We start from the raw sequence: 11,872 nt of genomic DNA, 5'->3' as shown, positions 1-11,872 counted from the left end.
CAGATACTTTCACACTCAGTACTATTCATATGGTTGTAAAGTATGAACTTTGGGTACTTTAAACAACACTGTTTATACATTTGTAAAGTAAAATTTAGTCAGCCCAGCAAACTTAAATGCTACGTTACCTACAAATTATTAATTATATATTTACATTTTAAAATACACATAATGCTTTAACATGTATGTATCATCAGTCATCATTGTCAATTGTTAATATTTTTCACTTGTGCTCTGTGCGTTTGTTTCACATATATTTTTGTGTATTAGATTTTTCTGTTTTGATGCATGTGCTCATGGACCTGCCTACAAGAAAAAATAGAAAACACTGAATAAACTGAATTGCATTATTAAAGAATGAGCTTTAAGCAATAAAAACACAGTAAGTTTTATCTAAAATGTAGAGTTTCAGTTTTAATTTCAGTTGTTCTGTACTGTCACTTTGGTGGCCCATCTTGCACATGGCATGGGAATTTAATTTAAGATGGAGCACCGAGCTACCATAGCATGGATGTAAACAATCATTGTAGTCCTCTTCAGGCACACTTGCACTTGGTGTTTAAATATACATTCAGAAAACCTTCTTGGATGTTTTATCTGTGCTAGAAACGCTTTTTACTGGTTGCAAATGCTTCAAACAATGAATGTCAGTAATACAGTTCAAATATGTTTGGACTGAAAGAGTGTTTAAGTTGGACAATCTTTTTTGACCGTCCTCCAAGTAATTGCCTGAATCCTCCACAACTCGTCCAGGACTTGTCTTTCCCACGACTGGTAAAGGAGGGGTCAAGTGGGGGGGGTGGTCTAGTATGAATATATGACTACTAATGAGACGGTCCTCATAAAGAACCTTACAATTTGGGTATGAATATGTGACCACAAAGAAGATCTGACAATAGCATCACCTAGCAACTCTTATCTGGAGGAATTTCAGAGTCAAGTCTTCTCTGTGAAGCGCCGTGTACTTGGAAAAGAAGAGTCCCCTCGATCTGAGAGCCAAATACAGACAAAGACCCCCCCAAAAACTCAAGTGAAGAGGCGGACATTGTCTTGTCCAACGTTACCATACACGGACATTAATCATACAACAGACAGAATGAAAGATGTTGGTGAAATAATAGATTAACAAGTTAAGTGTGGGTTGAATTATGGCTTCCTGACCTCCAAATGACAACCAGTTCTATTGCTTACAAACGCAAATTGTTGTTTAACATGATAAGTATCGTTCCAGTGGGACATTTACACCCTGAAAGGTACAGAGAAATTATAATCAGAGGAGAAAGATTCATTGGCTGATTTTTTTATGCCTCAACAAACAAACTCATTTTGTTTCACCACTGTATAAACTGAATAAACAAACTGACCTTAAAGGACAACACAATTTCATACCGTTTTATTTTGTTTATATGTGGCGGACCCTGCCACCTTTCTAGCTTTAAAAAATAGTTCTGGGGACCTTATTTTCCTCTGAGAACAGCTTGTTTATTCAGTAATGGAAAAAATAAATATTTGAGTTTGTATTATTACCTCATTGATATTGTAAATATTAAAATTCTGACTTTAAATTTCTTCTCCAAAATTACATAGTGCCCCTTTAAGAAGAAAAGAAGAAAACAGGTTCATTCTTATTAAATCAATGCAATTTTATATATGTTCTTTACAAGATTTCATCTGTGTTTTTATGATATTAACTGATGAATTTTGGGCTATCTGTTTCTTTAAATGGTGACACAACTATCAAGTGAGAAAAAAGTTGTTTTTCATCTACTATTTGTCTTCCACCAATATTTGCCTTTCATTGTTCAAATATCAGTTTTCTAGTTTCTTTAACCAAGTTTTATGTCTCTCCTGAGGGAAAAAAAAGGAAGTTGAGTTGTACTTTTCAATCCCACAGAGAAGTGACACCACGCTCTAAGATCCAGATATCCCTCACTTTCAAATGAGCCGACACACTCTGTTTTGAGCGTGAACTGCCTTTTGAGGGGAAACTTCCATCTTAAGCACTCGAGCAGCTCTTTCTCTCCTCTCTTTAAGGGTTTTCATACACGCTGAGGTACGCTAAGGTGTTATTTTCGAGTGCGTTAATGCCAAGACTCTGAGAAGTGGTTTCTGTTGTCAACCAGTTCTCGAATGTGTCAAAGGTTAACACCCTCTCTAACACACAAGTATGCAAATGCTTTCATTACAATACAGGCTTCTTTTTATTCATCTAACAGAGGATGCATGCTGCCTGAGAGCAGACTGCGGCCTCACAGCGCTGAGCCCTCCGGGTGCCCAAACGCCAACCCCCCTTGCTAGGCTTCTGAGGGTGATGACAACACAAAAGTACTTCACACTGGGGGCTGGGCCTGAATTTGATGGGTCAGTGAACAGCAGCCGAGGCAGCAATGCCATGTCATTCAGACCCTGCTCCCTCACACCCCCTCTTTCCTTACACTTCTCGTGGTATCAGCAAACAGAGTTGTGGAACACTATTGAAAGCACCGGGGAGTTTTTGTGGACTGCCAACATGAAATGCGCCTACTGTTTTCCACCATTCCTCCATCTCAGTGAGGGCCCCCAAAACCCTCGTTAAGAAGTGATGTATTCTCGCCTTTGTTTGTCTGTTTCGATGACTACAGATTAACCATCAATGGTTGAAGAAGTACTCAGATTATTTGCTTAAGGATAATAGTCAGAAACAAGAACCACAACCAATACCACACACTCCATTACAGGGTAAAAGTCCTGCATTCAAAATGTCACTTATTAACATTTACTTAAAGAATCAAAAGTAAATGTAGTCATTATACAGAAAAGACTCATCAGTGTTATATTTTTATATTAATTGATCGTTATTACCGCCACTAAAGAGGTTATGTTCTCACCCGTGTTCGTTTGGTTGGTTGGTTTGTCAGCAGGATTTCACCAAAAATTCTGAACGGGTTTCTACAAAACTTGGACGGAGGATGGGACTCAGCCCAGAATAGACCCATTAACTTTTAGTGCTGACCCAGGTAAAGGGACGGATCCAGGAAGTTTTTTTCTCATTTTCTTTAACGTTGCAAGATAGGGCATTTTGTAACATGTATTTTAATTTCTCAGGGATTTACGCATGGATCTTCATGATAAAATCAAAAATCAGGTGTATTGAGGTGGCATATACAGACATTAAGGAATCAAAAATTACAACATTGATATATAATGGCCAATATTCTGCTGTTTTTCAAATCTGAAATCTTTTTCTGCATTATGTTCTGTACAAAAGGAGTTTTCATATCGGACAACGTATACACCGATCTCAGTATGTCTGTGACAAGCCAATATTTGCTGATAAAATTGCCCACCGATACATCGATCAGGCTCTACTCAGCAGTGCTTTAATGTTGCAGTTGGTTGAATAGGCGCTAGTTCTGACTATTTCATGTACATTTTTTTTTTTTTAAAACGATGTTTTGTATGAAAGTTTTAACTAGTAACTGTAGTTGAAGAATAAGAAGTGCAATATTTATCTCTACAATGAAGTGAACCATAAAGTAGCATAAAATGAAAATACTTGGAATAAATACATTACAGTAGACAAGTTTTCTGCTTCAATGTATCATTATGAAGCAAATGTTGATTGCACAATGTAATCGATACAAAATAACTAAAACATCAGCATTTAAATTGGTTCCCTAAGACCACGCTTTCACTACACAGTTTGTTCTGCCACTGAGCACACAGTCACCCTGGAAAAGGAAGTTCATCTGTTTCTATTTCAGAGTAAATGATTGAATAAACACGTCCTGTCCTGTGTCGTTGTTGTTTGTGACTCTGAGGAAAACAGAAACAATCCAGTTGTCTTTGCAACAGTCATATTAATCATATTGCTTTTTTATATTATTAAACAATAGAGTTAGAATTAGCTGTTTCATCTAATATTTATTATAATAGAAATTACAGCTTTTAAAAAGTCTACTTAAAATGAAACACAGGAGAACTATTAATTGATAACCATGTGTTTCTAACAGTGTCAACTTCCCATGAGTTAAGAAAAACAGTCCAGGTGACTTGGCTTGGTCCTGAGTCAGAAGCCTGGATCAAGACCATAGGAGACATTGTATTTTTGAGACAACACTAAGGTTTTTTATGAGCCAATGCGGTAGGAATTTTCCACCCACACACAAGTGTGTAATCCTTGAACTTATCTGATAATATAAAAATCACACAAGACAAGGGCTGTACTTCACAGAGTAAAGAAAACAATCAGACATGACGACAAAAACAGGAGATATCTCAGCTCAACAACCACAGCATTGTTCAGTTCAGTACTGTAGTTTTCTTTGCATAATGTGATACCGCGTACTAATAAGTCTTACACATATGAACCACAACAGAAAGTATGATACAAGTTGAATCCTTCACTGAGACTGAATAGAAACCACAAGACCACATGTTGTAAAATATCTACCAACAGAAGTGTGCTGTAAAAACCAAACACAATCTCAACCCACCATCCTTTTATGTTCCTCACTAACGGAATGAAAATTGTGGAAGCTTCTTCATTCTGTGCCCTATTGTCTGGACTGAAAGGCATGTATGTGAATTGTTTTTTCCTCCCTGCCAACTCATTTCAAAAGCTCCACATGCCACCTCTGCAAACACTACCTCTCTTAACTGGAATTCAGGGCGGGTGTCTGTTGTCTATGTGGGCTCTGCTGTGTGCGGCGTAGCGTTGAGAAACAAAAGGGAAGAACACGCTTCGACAAGTCTTCGTCTTATGAAGAGAAGAAATGTGAGAATGTGGTTTAAAAACACAGAGCGTTACTCATACACTACATGGGAAAAGTCTATTTGTGTCTTCGCCCTGATCAGTCATCGCTGCCTGGGTTGGGACTGACCTCATGCATCAAAGACTGCAGGTACAGGCAGATATTTTAGCAGGTATCTCAAGAAAGATATCTGGCAGGATCGTCTCATCTTTGAAATACAAAACCACCACTAAGTACCTTTGAAGTCACACATCAAATAACTAACCACAAATCATAAAATAACGGAACAAAAAATTGCCTTTCAATTGCTCATTATCATGCTCTTATTAGTGTCTAACAGGTTGTGTATTCAAATTCATCCCAGACTGATGTCACTATAATCCTCCTCGTCTGGCAAGTGAAGGGACGAGCCTGAAAGTGAAATCCCCTCCAGTAAAGACCTGTGTCAAATGTAATGGCTGCTGGCAAAGGGGCCTAATAAAGATGACAGCACACATTCATATGCATTCATTTGTGTGCTCAGCTTGACGAAGTCTGCCTCGCAGGCTTAACAAAGGGGAGGAAGGAAGCCAGGGGCTGTGGAGAATGCCTGGGGGGTGCGGCGACAATACACACACACACACACACACACACACACACACACACATACACACTTAAACACACACAGTGGTCCTCCAGCCTGCGTCCTGTGGTCTCTCAAGTCTGAAGTTATAGCAGTGACAGCTGGGCTAGCACGCTCTGCATGAGCTCTTTCTCTCTTTAGCGACCCACCCCTCCCCTCCACACACATTAACACATACACACACACACACACACAGTCTGTGACACGCAGGATGCTCCATCCTGTTTACTGTTTACATTTCACAGTGGCCGACCAACTTGGGAGGGCTATACAGTGTGATCACAGGCATTACAGCTGTTTGTAAGGTAGTGGTGCGGATGGTATGTGTGTGTGTGTGTGTGTGTGAGAGAGAGAGAGAGAGAGAGAGAGAGAGTGTGTGAGAGTGTTTGTGTGTGTGTGTGTGTGTGTGTGTGTGTGTGGCCCATGTTAGAGTTTGAGATGACACTATAACATATTATTGTGATGCAAACTTTCTTTTTAATCCTGGTGACAGCAGTTGCCAAAACAATCTCACAACCAGGTCCTTTATGTAACTTCAGTCGTATCAAACAATCTTCTTCACCAGACGGAGGCTGCTCAGTTGTCCTAGATATGTAGATTTTCAAATTTTCATTTTTTATGAGGACTTCAAATGCACAGTATGTAATTTCTGCTGCTCGCAGGCTCTCAATCAGTGGGAGCGTGGGATCATGGAAGTTGTTGTCCTGATTGTTAAACAACCACCATCGCTGATGAAAATCTACCTGCGTGACTCAGGCAGAAATGTTCACGGACAAGGTAATATTTTAAAGTTTTATTCACGTTTAGTCTCATTTAGTTAGTGTTTAGTCTCGTTCGCTGACATTTATTCTGACTGACTCCTAGAAGTTCAAGCGACAGGTGACCAAATGAACACACTGCACATTGTTACCTTGAATAAAATTACAGATTTCTCTAGATTTGAACATTGTCATTTTTATATAATTTAAAGGATAAATTCAACCAAAAATGAAAATTCAGTCATTATCTTCTCATTTGAAGCCCAGAGATCCCAAATTGATATGAAAAGACGTTATTTACGCCCTTCTTACAGCCAAAATCTTCACTGTAGCTGTTAAGGGGCTTGGATTACATCAGACGAGCTGTATGGAGCCATTTTATGTTTCCTTATAGTTGTTTATTTACATTTTAAAACAAGCCCCCATCTACTTCAGTTGTTTAGCAGAATGCTGCAATACTATTTTGCTGTGAAGCTTCAGAAATGTTTTGTGGACGATGAAACTTCACCTGACTTTCCATCAACGTGAGGGTTAGTAGATAATTAATGAATTTTCTTTTTTGAATGAACTTGTCCTTTAATGCAGAAATGTTACATATTGTGTTTTTAAGAACATCTCATTCATGCTGGCTTAAAAAATGAAATTGAAAATTGACGCTTGACTTTGGAAACAGCAGTTGAGGAAATCATCAAAAGCTCCTACACTACAGCTACTAGTGGACCCGGTGGTGACATTGTTTTAAAACAAGCTTTGCTGCAAAATGCCCATATTTCTATTAACCATGTGAACATCCAAACAATAAAAAAACCTCCTTCTGGGATGCAAAAACCAGAATAACTGTAGTTATGCATTTCCAATTGGTTGTTCAATTTCAGCTGCTAACTTTCCTTATGTGTATCAGATGGGCGTGTGGAGCTGCTGAGTCAAGGTCTCTGCTGTAATGACCACAACTGTTCACAAGAGGAAAGGGAGGACCAGATGGGGCGACTGCCAGTGTGGTCAACAACAATCAGATCATTATTTGGCCAAAAGGGGCACCTGCTTTGTTTGAGGTGGGCCTGAATTCAGAGGGCGATGACGCTAGACAGCTGAACAATGCAGCGTTAAACAGGAGCTGGTGTTTGTCTACTTTAAGTCAGCAGTTTATGTTTTTCAGATTTTTAGTCCTTCCTAAAATTGTGGACAGTCAGAGGGCGATATGGCAGCTTGTTGACATTGTGGACACCAGCGTTTGTTTTTCAGTTAGAGATGGACCGTTAAAAGCTGATGACATTTGATTGATGACAGTATAACGAGCTTCAGACTGTGGTAAGTATATGACTTCAGTGGAAAGAAGTTATACCAAACAGAGACCAACAGAGGTCACTCTTGTTTGGACAATACTCAGCAGTCTACAGCTGCCCCCAAGTGACAGACAGCAGCCAAAGACACAAACTACAGCTGACACAGGACTTGTGTAGAAGGTGATGAATTATTCATCAACATGATAGTCATTTAGTCAAATCATTTAAATGAGCTAGAGGTGATCTGTTCCATTTAAAATATTATTTTTAGATAGTAAAAACCTTTTAAGAGATGATTCATAATCTAATACACTAACCCTTATAATTTAATAATAGAGTCCCAAGTAATAAATACTAAAAGTCAGACTTAAAAAAAAGACTAAACTGAAACAAAAAACCCATTCAAGTTATCACGTCTCAAGTCAAGTAACAAGTCCTTAACTTCTCCATAGTCTATAGTCGAGTTTCAAGTAATTTATTTTCTGTCAAGTCAATTTGCAAGTCATCGAAACAGTGACTTAAGTCGTCTCGAGCCCGAGTCACAACAACACACAATAGGGTTCTTTTACTGACAGATTCTTATTTTTATCTCCTGCAACACCAAAAATAGCTATCAAAGGATCTGGGTGTTTTGAAGATCGAACTCCAATGGGTGGACGGATTAGGAAATAGCCAGAATGAGTGTGCTAGGGAGGCAGGCGAGAGTCTGCATCTGTCACAGGTGGAATCAACATCTGGGAACATTTTAGGGAGTTTGACAACACAACATGTGCTAAGGAGCAGTCTCTGCACGTGCATGGCTCATGACCTGAATTCAATGAGAATCTGAAATCATTCAAAAAGTTAGTGAAACAGTTTAAAGGGGCACTATGTAGTTTGGGGGAAGAAATTCAAACTCAGAATTTTGATATTTACAATATTAATGAGGTAATATTACAAACTCAGAAATAATTTTTTTTCCGTAACTTAAATAAACAAGTGGTTCTCAGAGGAAAATAAGGTAGAAGCTTGAAAGGTGGCAGGGTCCCCCACATATGAACAGTATGAAATTGTGTTGTCATTTAAGTTGCAGTTTTAATTCTGATTTTCTTTCACCAAGAAGAGAACCAGCTGGTCTTCATAATTTATAAGCCGATGCAAGTGTTCTGATCTTCTGTTATATGTTGTAGGTCAGATCGGCTTGTTCTCCACAGTGTCCACTGGTCAGTGGATGATAGCGAGATAATTTCTTTCTTTACATAAAGAGGTCATATTATGCTTTTTGGGTTTTTGCCTTTCCTTTATTGAGTTATGAAGCATGTTTGTGCATGTAAAAGGTCTGCAAAGTGACAAAGCCCAAAGTCAATGCCAAAGGAAGTAACCTTCTCCCACAGAAAACACTGCTCCTGCAATGCCTGAAATGCCTGGCTTGGAGTCGAGCCTTTACTTCAGTAATTTATGTGCGTCACAATGTAACAGGCGTTATATAAATATATATTTTTATATATTTATTATAAAATATATACACTCCAGTCAGTCAGCAGACATACAGTTGCTACTGCTGTAGCGGCGTTATTTTAGATCACACTACCTAGCAATGCACCATATGAGAAAAATAAGACAAATAAAAGTATGAACCTGGAAATTAGCATAATATGACCTCTTTAAATATTACACCTCATGTAGTAATTTCTTATACTAATATATATATTTACTTCAAGACCTACAATTACATATTTTAGATCTGAATTCTTTAATAACTATGCACTTGGGTCAGTCAAGGCTGAAACCCCCACTGCTACTGCTTCCCTGGGGGTCTTGCATCAGAGTTTCTGCAGCTAAAGGACACTGAAAACCCTCCTTTTCCAGACCCAGTAACGCCGGTTGACATGTTGGACATAGTACTATTCTCGTTTTTAAATTAGACCCCTGTAGAGTATGGTGTGGTGGAGATAAATCCTATAAAAACACACATTCCTGACCTCCATCAGCAGCGAGACCGTGTCACGTCACGTGACTGGTACAGGAAGAGTCCTCTGATGGTGAAGCAGCGAGTTGTTCGTGCCACCAGCACGGGGCAGGTTCGTATCCAGCTCACTTCACACAGTCCGTCAGCTGCCTTTAAAAGCGTGTGTTTGTATTTTAGTCATGTGAACTGTTTTGTCGATGGTTCAAGGTTTAAATGAAGGATTGTGGAGCATCGCGTGCTTGTAACGTCAGCGGAAGTGAAGTTTGACAGCTAGCAGGTGGAATCGTGGGATTAACTCCACCGTCAAACTGTTGTCGTGTTTTAACCTCACAAGAAAATGACAACAGGGAAATGACTAGTAAACTATAAGGAATGGGTTTTATTCGAGTAGCTCAGTGTATGAACTGACAGTTTGTGGAGTTCATTGACTCCTGTGTTGGAGATAAACTCGTTAACTTACCTGAAACGATAACGTCCGTCAGCGTGCGCTCACTTTGAACCAGCAACGGTTTACAACTGAGTCAAGTTTTTGGTATTTTCACTGCTGTTGTCATTCTTGCAGCTAAATGTCGTGTCTGTTAAACATTTGAAAAGCTTGTAACCGAGGAATAATCCCCCACGTGTATCTATGTGATGTTTTGTTTCCTGGCTGGCAAAGATCAAGCCGACTAACGTGACAGGAAAACACACATTTTGTCGGGGTAACAGAATTAAGCGCAACACGTGTGGAACAGGATGTGTTCAGTCAGCCTTTTAAGTACACTAACAAGCCAACTACGGAAGCCCTAAAGGGCCATGCGTTCATACATTTTATTTCCTCCGTTTTCCCGTGATAACGAGTTAATTTCATTTGTTTTCTCGAGATCTCGAGTTATTATCTCGAAATAACAACTGCCGTTATCCCGAGATAACGGGATAATTATCTCGAGATCTCGAGATAACGAAACTTTGTTTTCCCGAGATAACGATATAATTAATTCGAGATCTCGAGATAATGACTGTGATATGATAGGCCTGAGATTATGGAGACGCCCGGGACCTCGTAGCTGGTCAGCTATGTAGTTAACGACGACATCAGGCTCACTTAGATTGCGCCGCTGATATAGCCGAAGCCTTGCTAACCGTCTTTTTAGATTACACACACTAATGTGTATATTATCTGTAATAGCAAGGCATAATTCTATTTCAGCCTGTGTCAGGCCTTGATTGCAAAGATATGTGACGCGGTGATCGATATGCTCCTGCTCCTCTGACATTGCTACACTGAATGATGTTTCCTGCAATGATTTAATATACTACACTATCGTTTTGTTTTCTCAAGATCTCAAATGAATTATATCGTTATCTCGGGAAAACAAAGTTTCGTTATCTCGAGATCTCGAGATAACGAAACTTTGTTTTCCCGAGATAACGATATAATTAATTCGAGATCTCGAGATAATGACTGTGATATGATAGGCCTGAGATTATGGAGACGCCCGGCACCTCGTAGCTGGTCAGCTATGTAGTTAACGACGACATCAGGCTCACTTAGATTGCGCCGCTGATATATATATATATCGTTATCTCGGGAAAACAAAGTTTCGTTATCTCGAGATCTCGAGAAAATTATATCGTTATCTCGGGAAAACAAAGTTTCGTTATCTCGAGAAAATTATATCGTTATCTTGGGAAAACAAAGTTTCGTTATCTCGCGATCTCGAGAAAATTATATCGTTATCTCGGGAAAACGGCAGTTGTTATTTCGAGATAATAACTCGATATCTCGAGAAAACAAATGAAATTAACTCATTATCACGGGAAAACGGAGGAACTAAAATGTATGAATGCATGGCCCTTTAGGGCTTCCGTATTCAACTGCAATAGGTTGTGTTATCATTTTTACAATTGAGACATTTGAGCCACAAAGAATGTGGAGAAAGGAGCTAAGCTTTCTGGCACATAAAAAATAATCATTATAGAGCCCTGTGTAGACACCTGTGAGACTTTTGAATTGGGTTTTGGAAAATAAATTGCCGATAATAAACTCTGGCAAACACAAGTTTATGACACTCGCATGTTTTGTTCAGCAAGATAATCTACACAGATGAACACCACTTTTGTGATTTGAGTAAATTAAATCTCTAGAAGTAAAAAGATGATGTCAGGCTATAAACGGACTACATGCGGTCGCATGACTTAAACGTCACCACCACTTGAAGTCATACTACACATTTACTATACACGTTTTCTGTAAATTGATCATCCTACAATCCGTAAAGTGAGAGTTCGAATAATTTGTGACTGAAGTCCATCTGTAAAGATGGACTAGTGAGTAGATGAGTCTCCGCGTTCGGTGTGATGACATTTAATTTTAACTTCTGTAGTCTCATTGTTGGCAGCCGCCGTCTTTAAGACTGATTTATAATTCAATTGTGGGACATTTAATGATGTATTTTATGTCGTAGGACAAAACTTGTTAGCTAAATATCTTAAGCATGTGGTAACCACAGACCTTATGTTAGACATTTAACTGAAAATCAATTCAA

This window comes from Pagrus major, chromosome 6 (assembly GCF_040436345.1).
Source record: "Pagrus major chromosome 6, Pma_NU_1.0".
NCBI classification, from domain to species: domain Eukaryota; kingdom Metazoa; phylum Chordata; class Actinopteri; order Spariformes; family Sparidae; genus Pagrus; species Pagrus major.
This window is presented reverse-complemented; position numbering follows the sequence as displayed.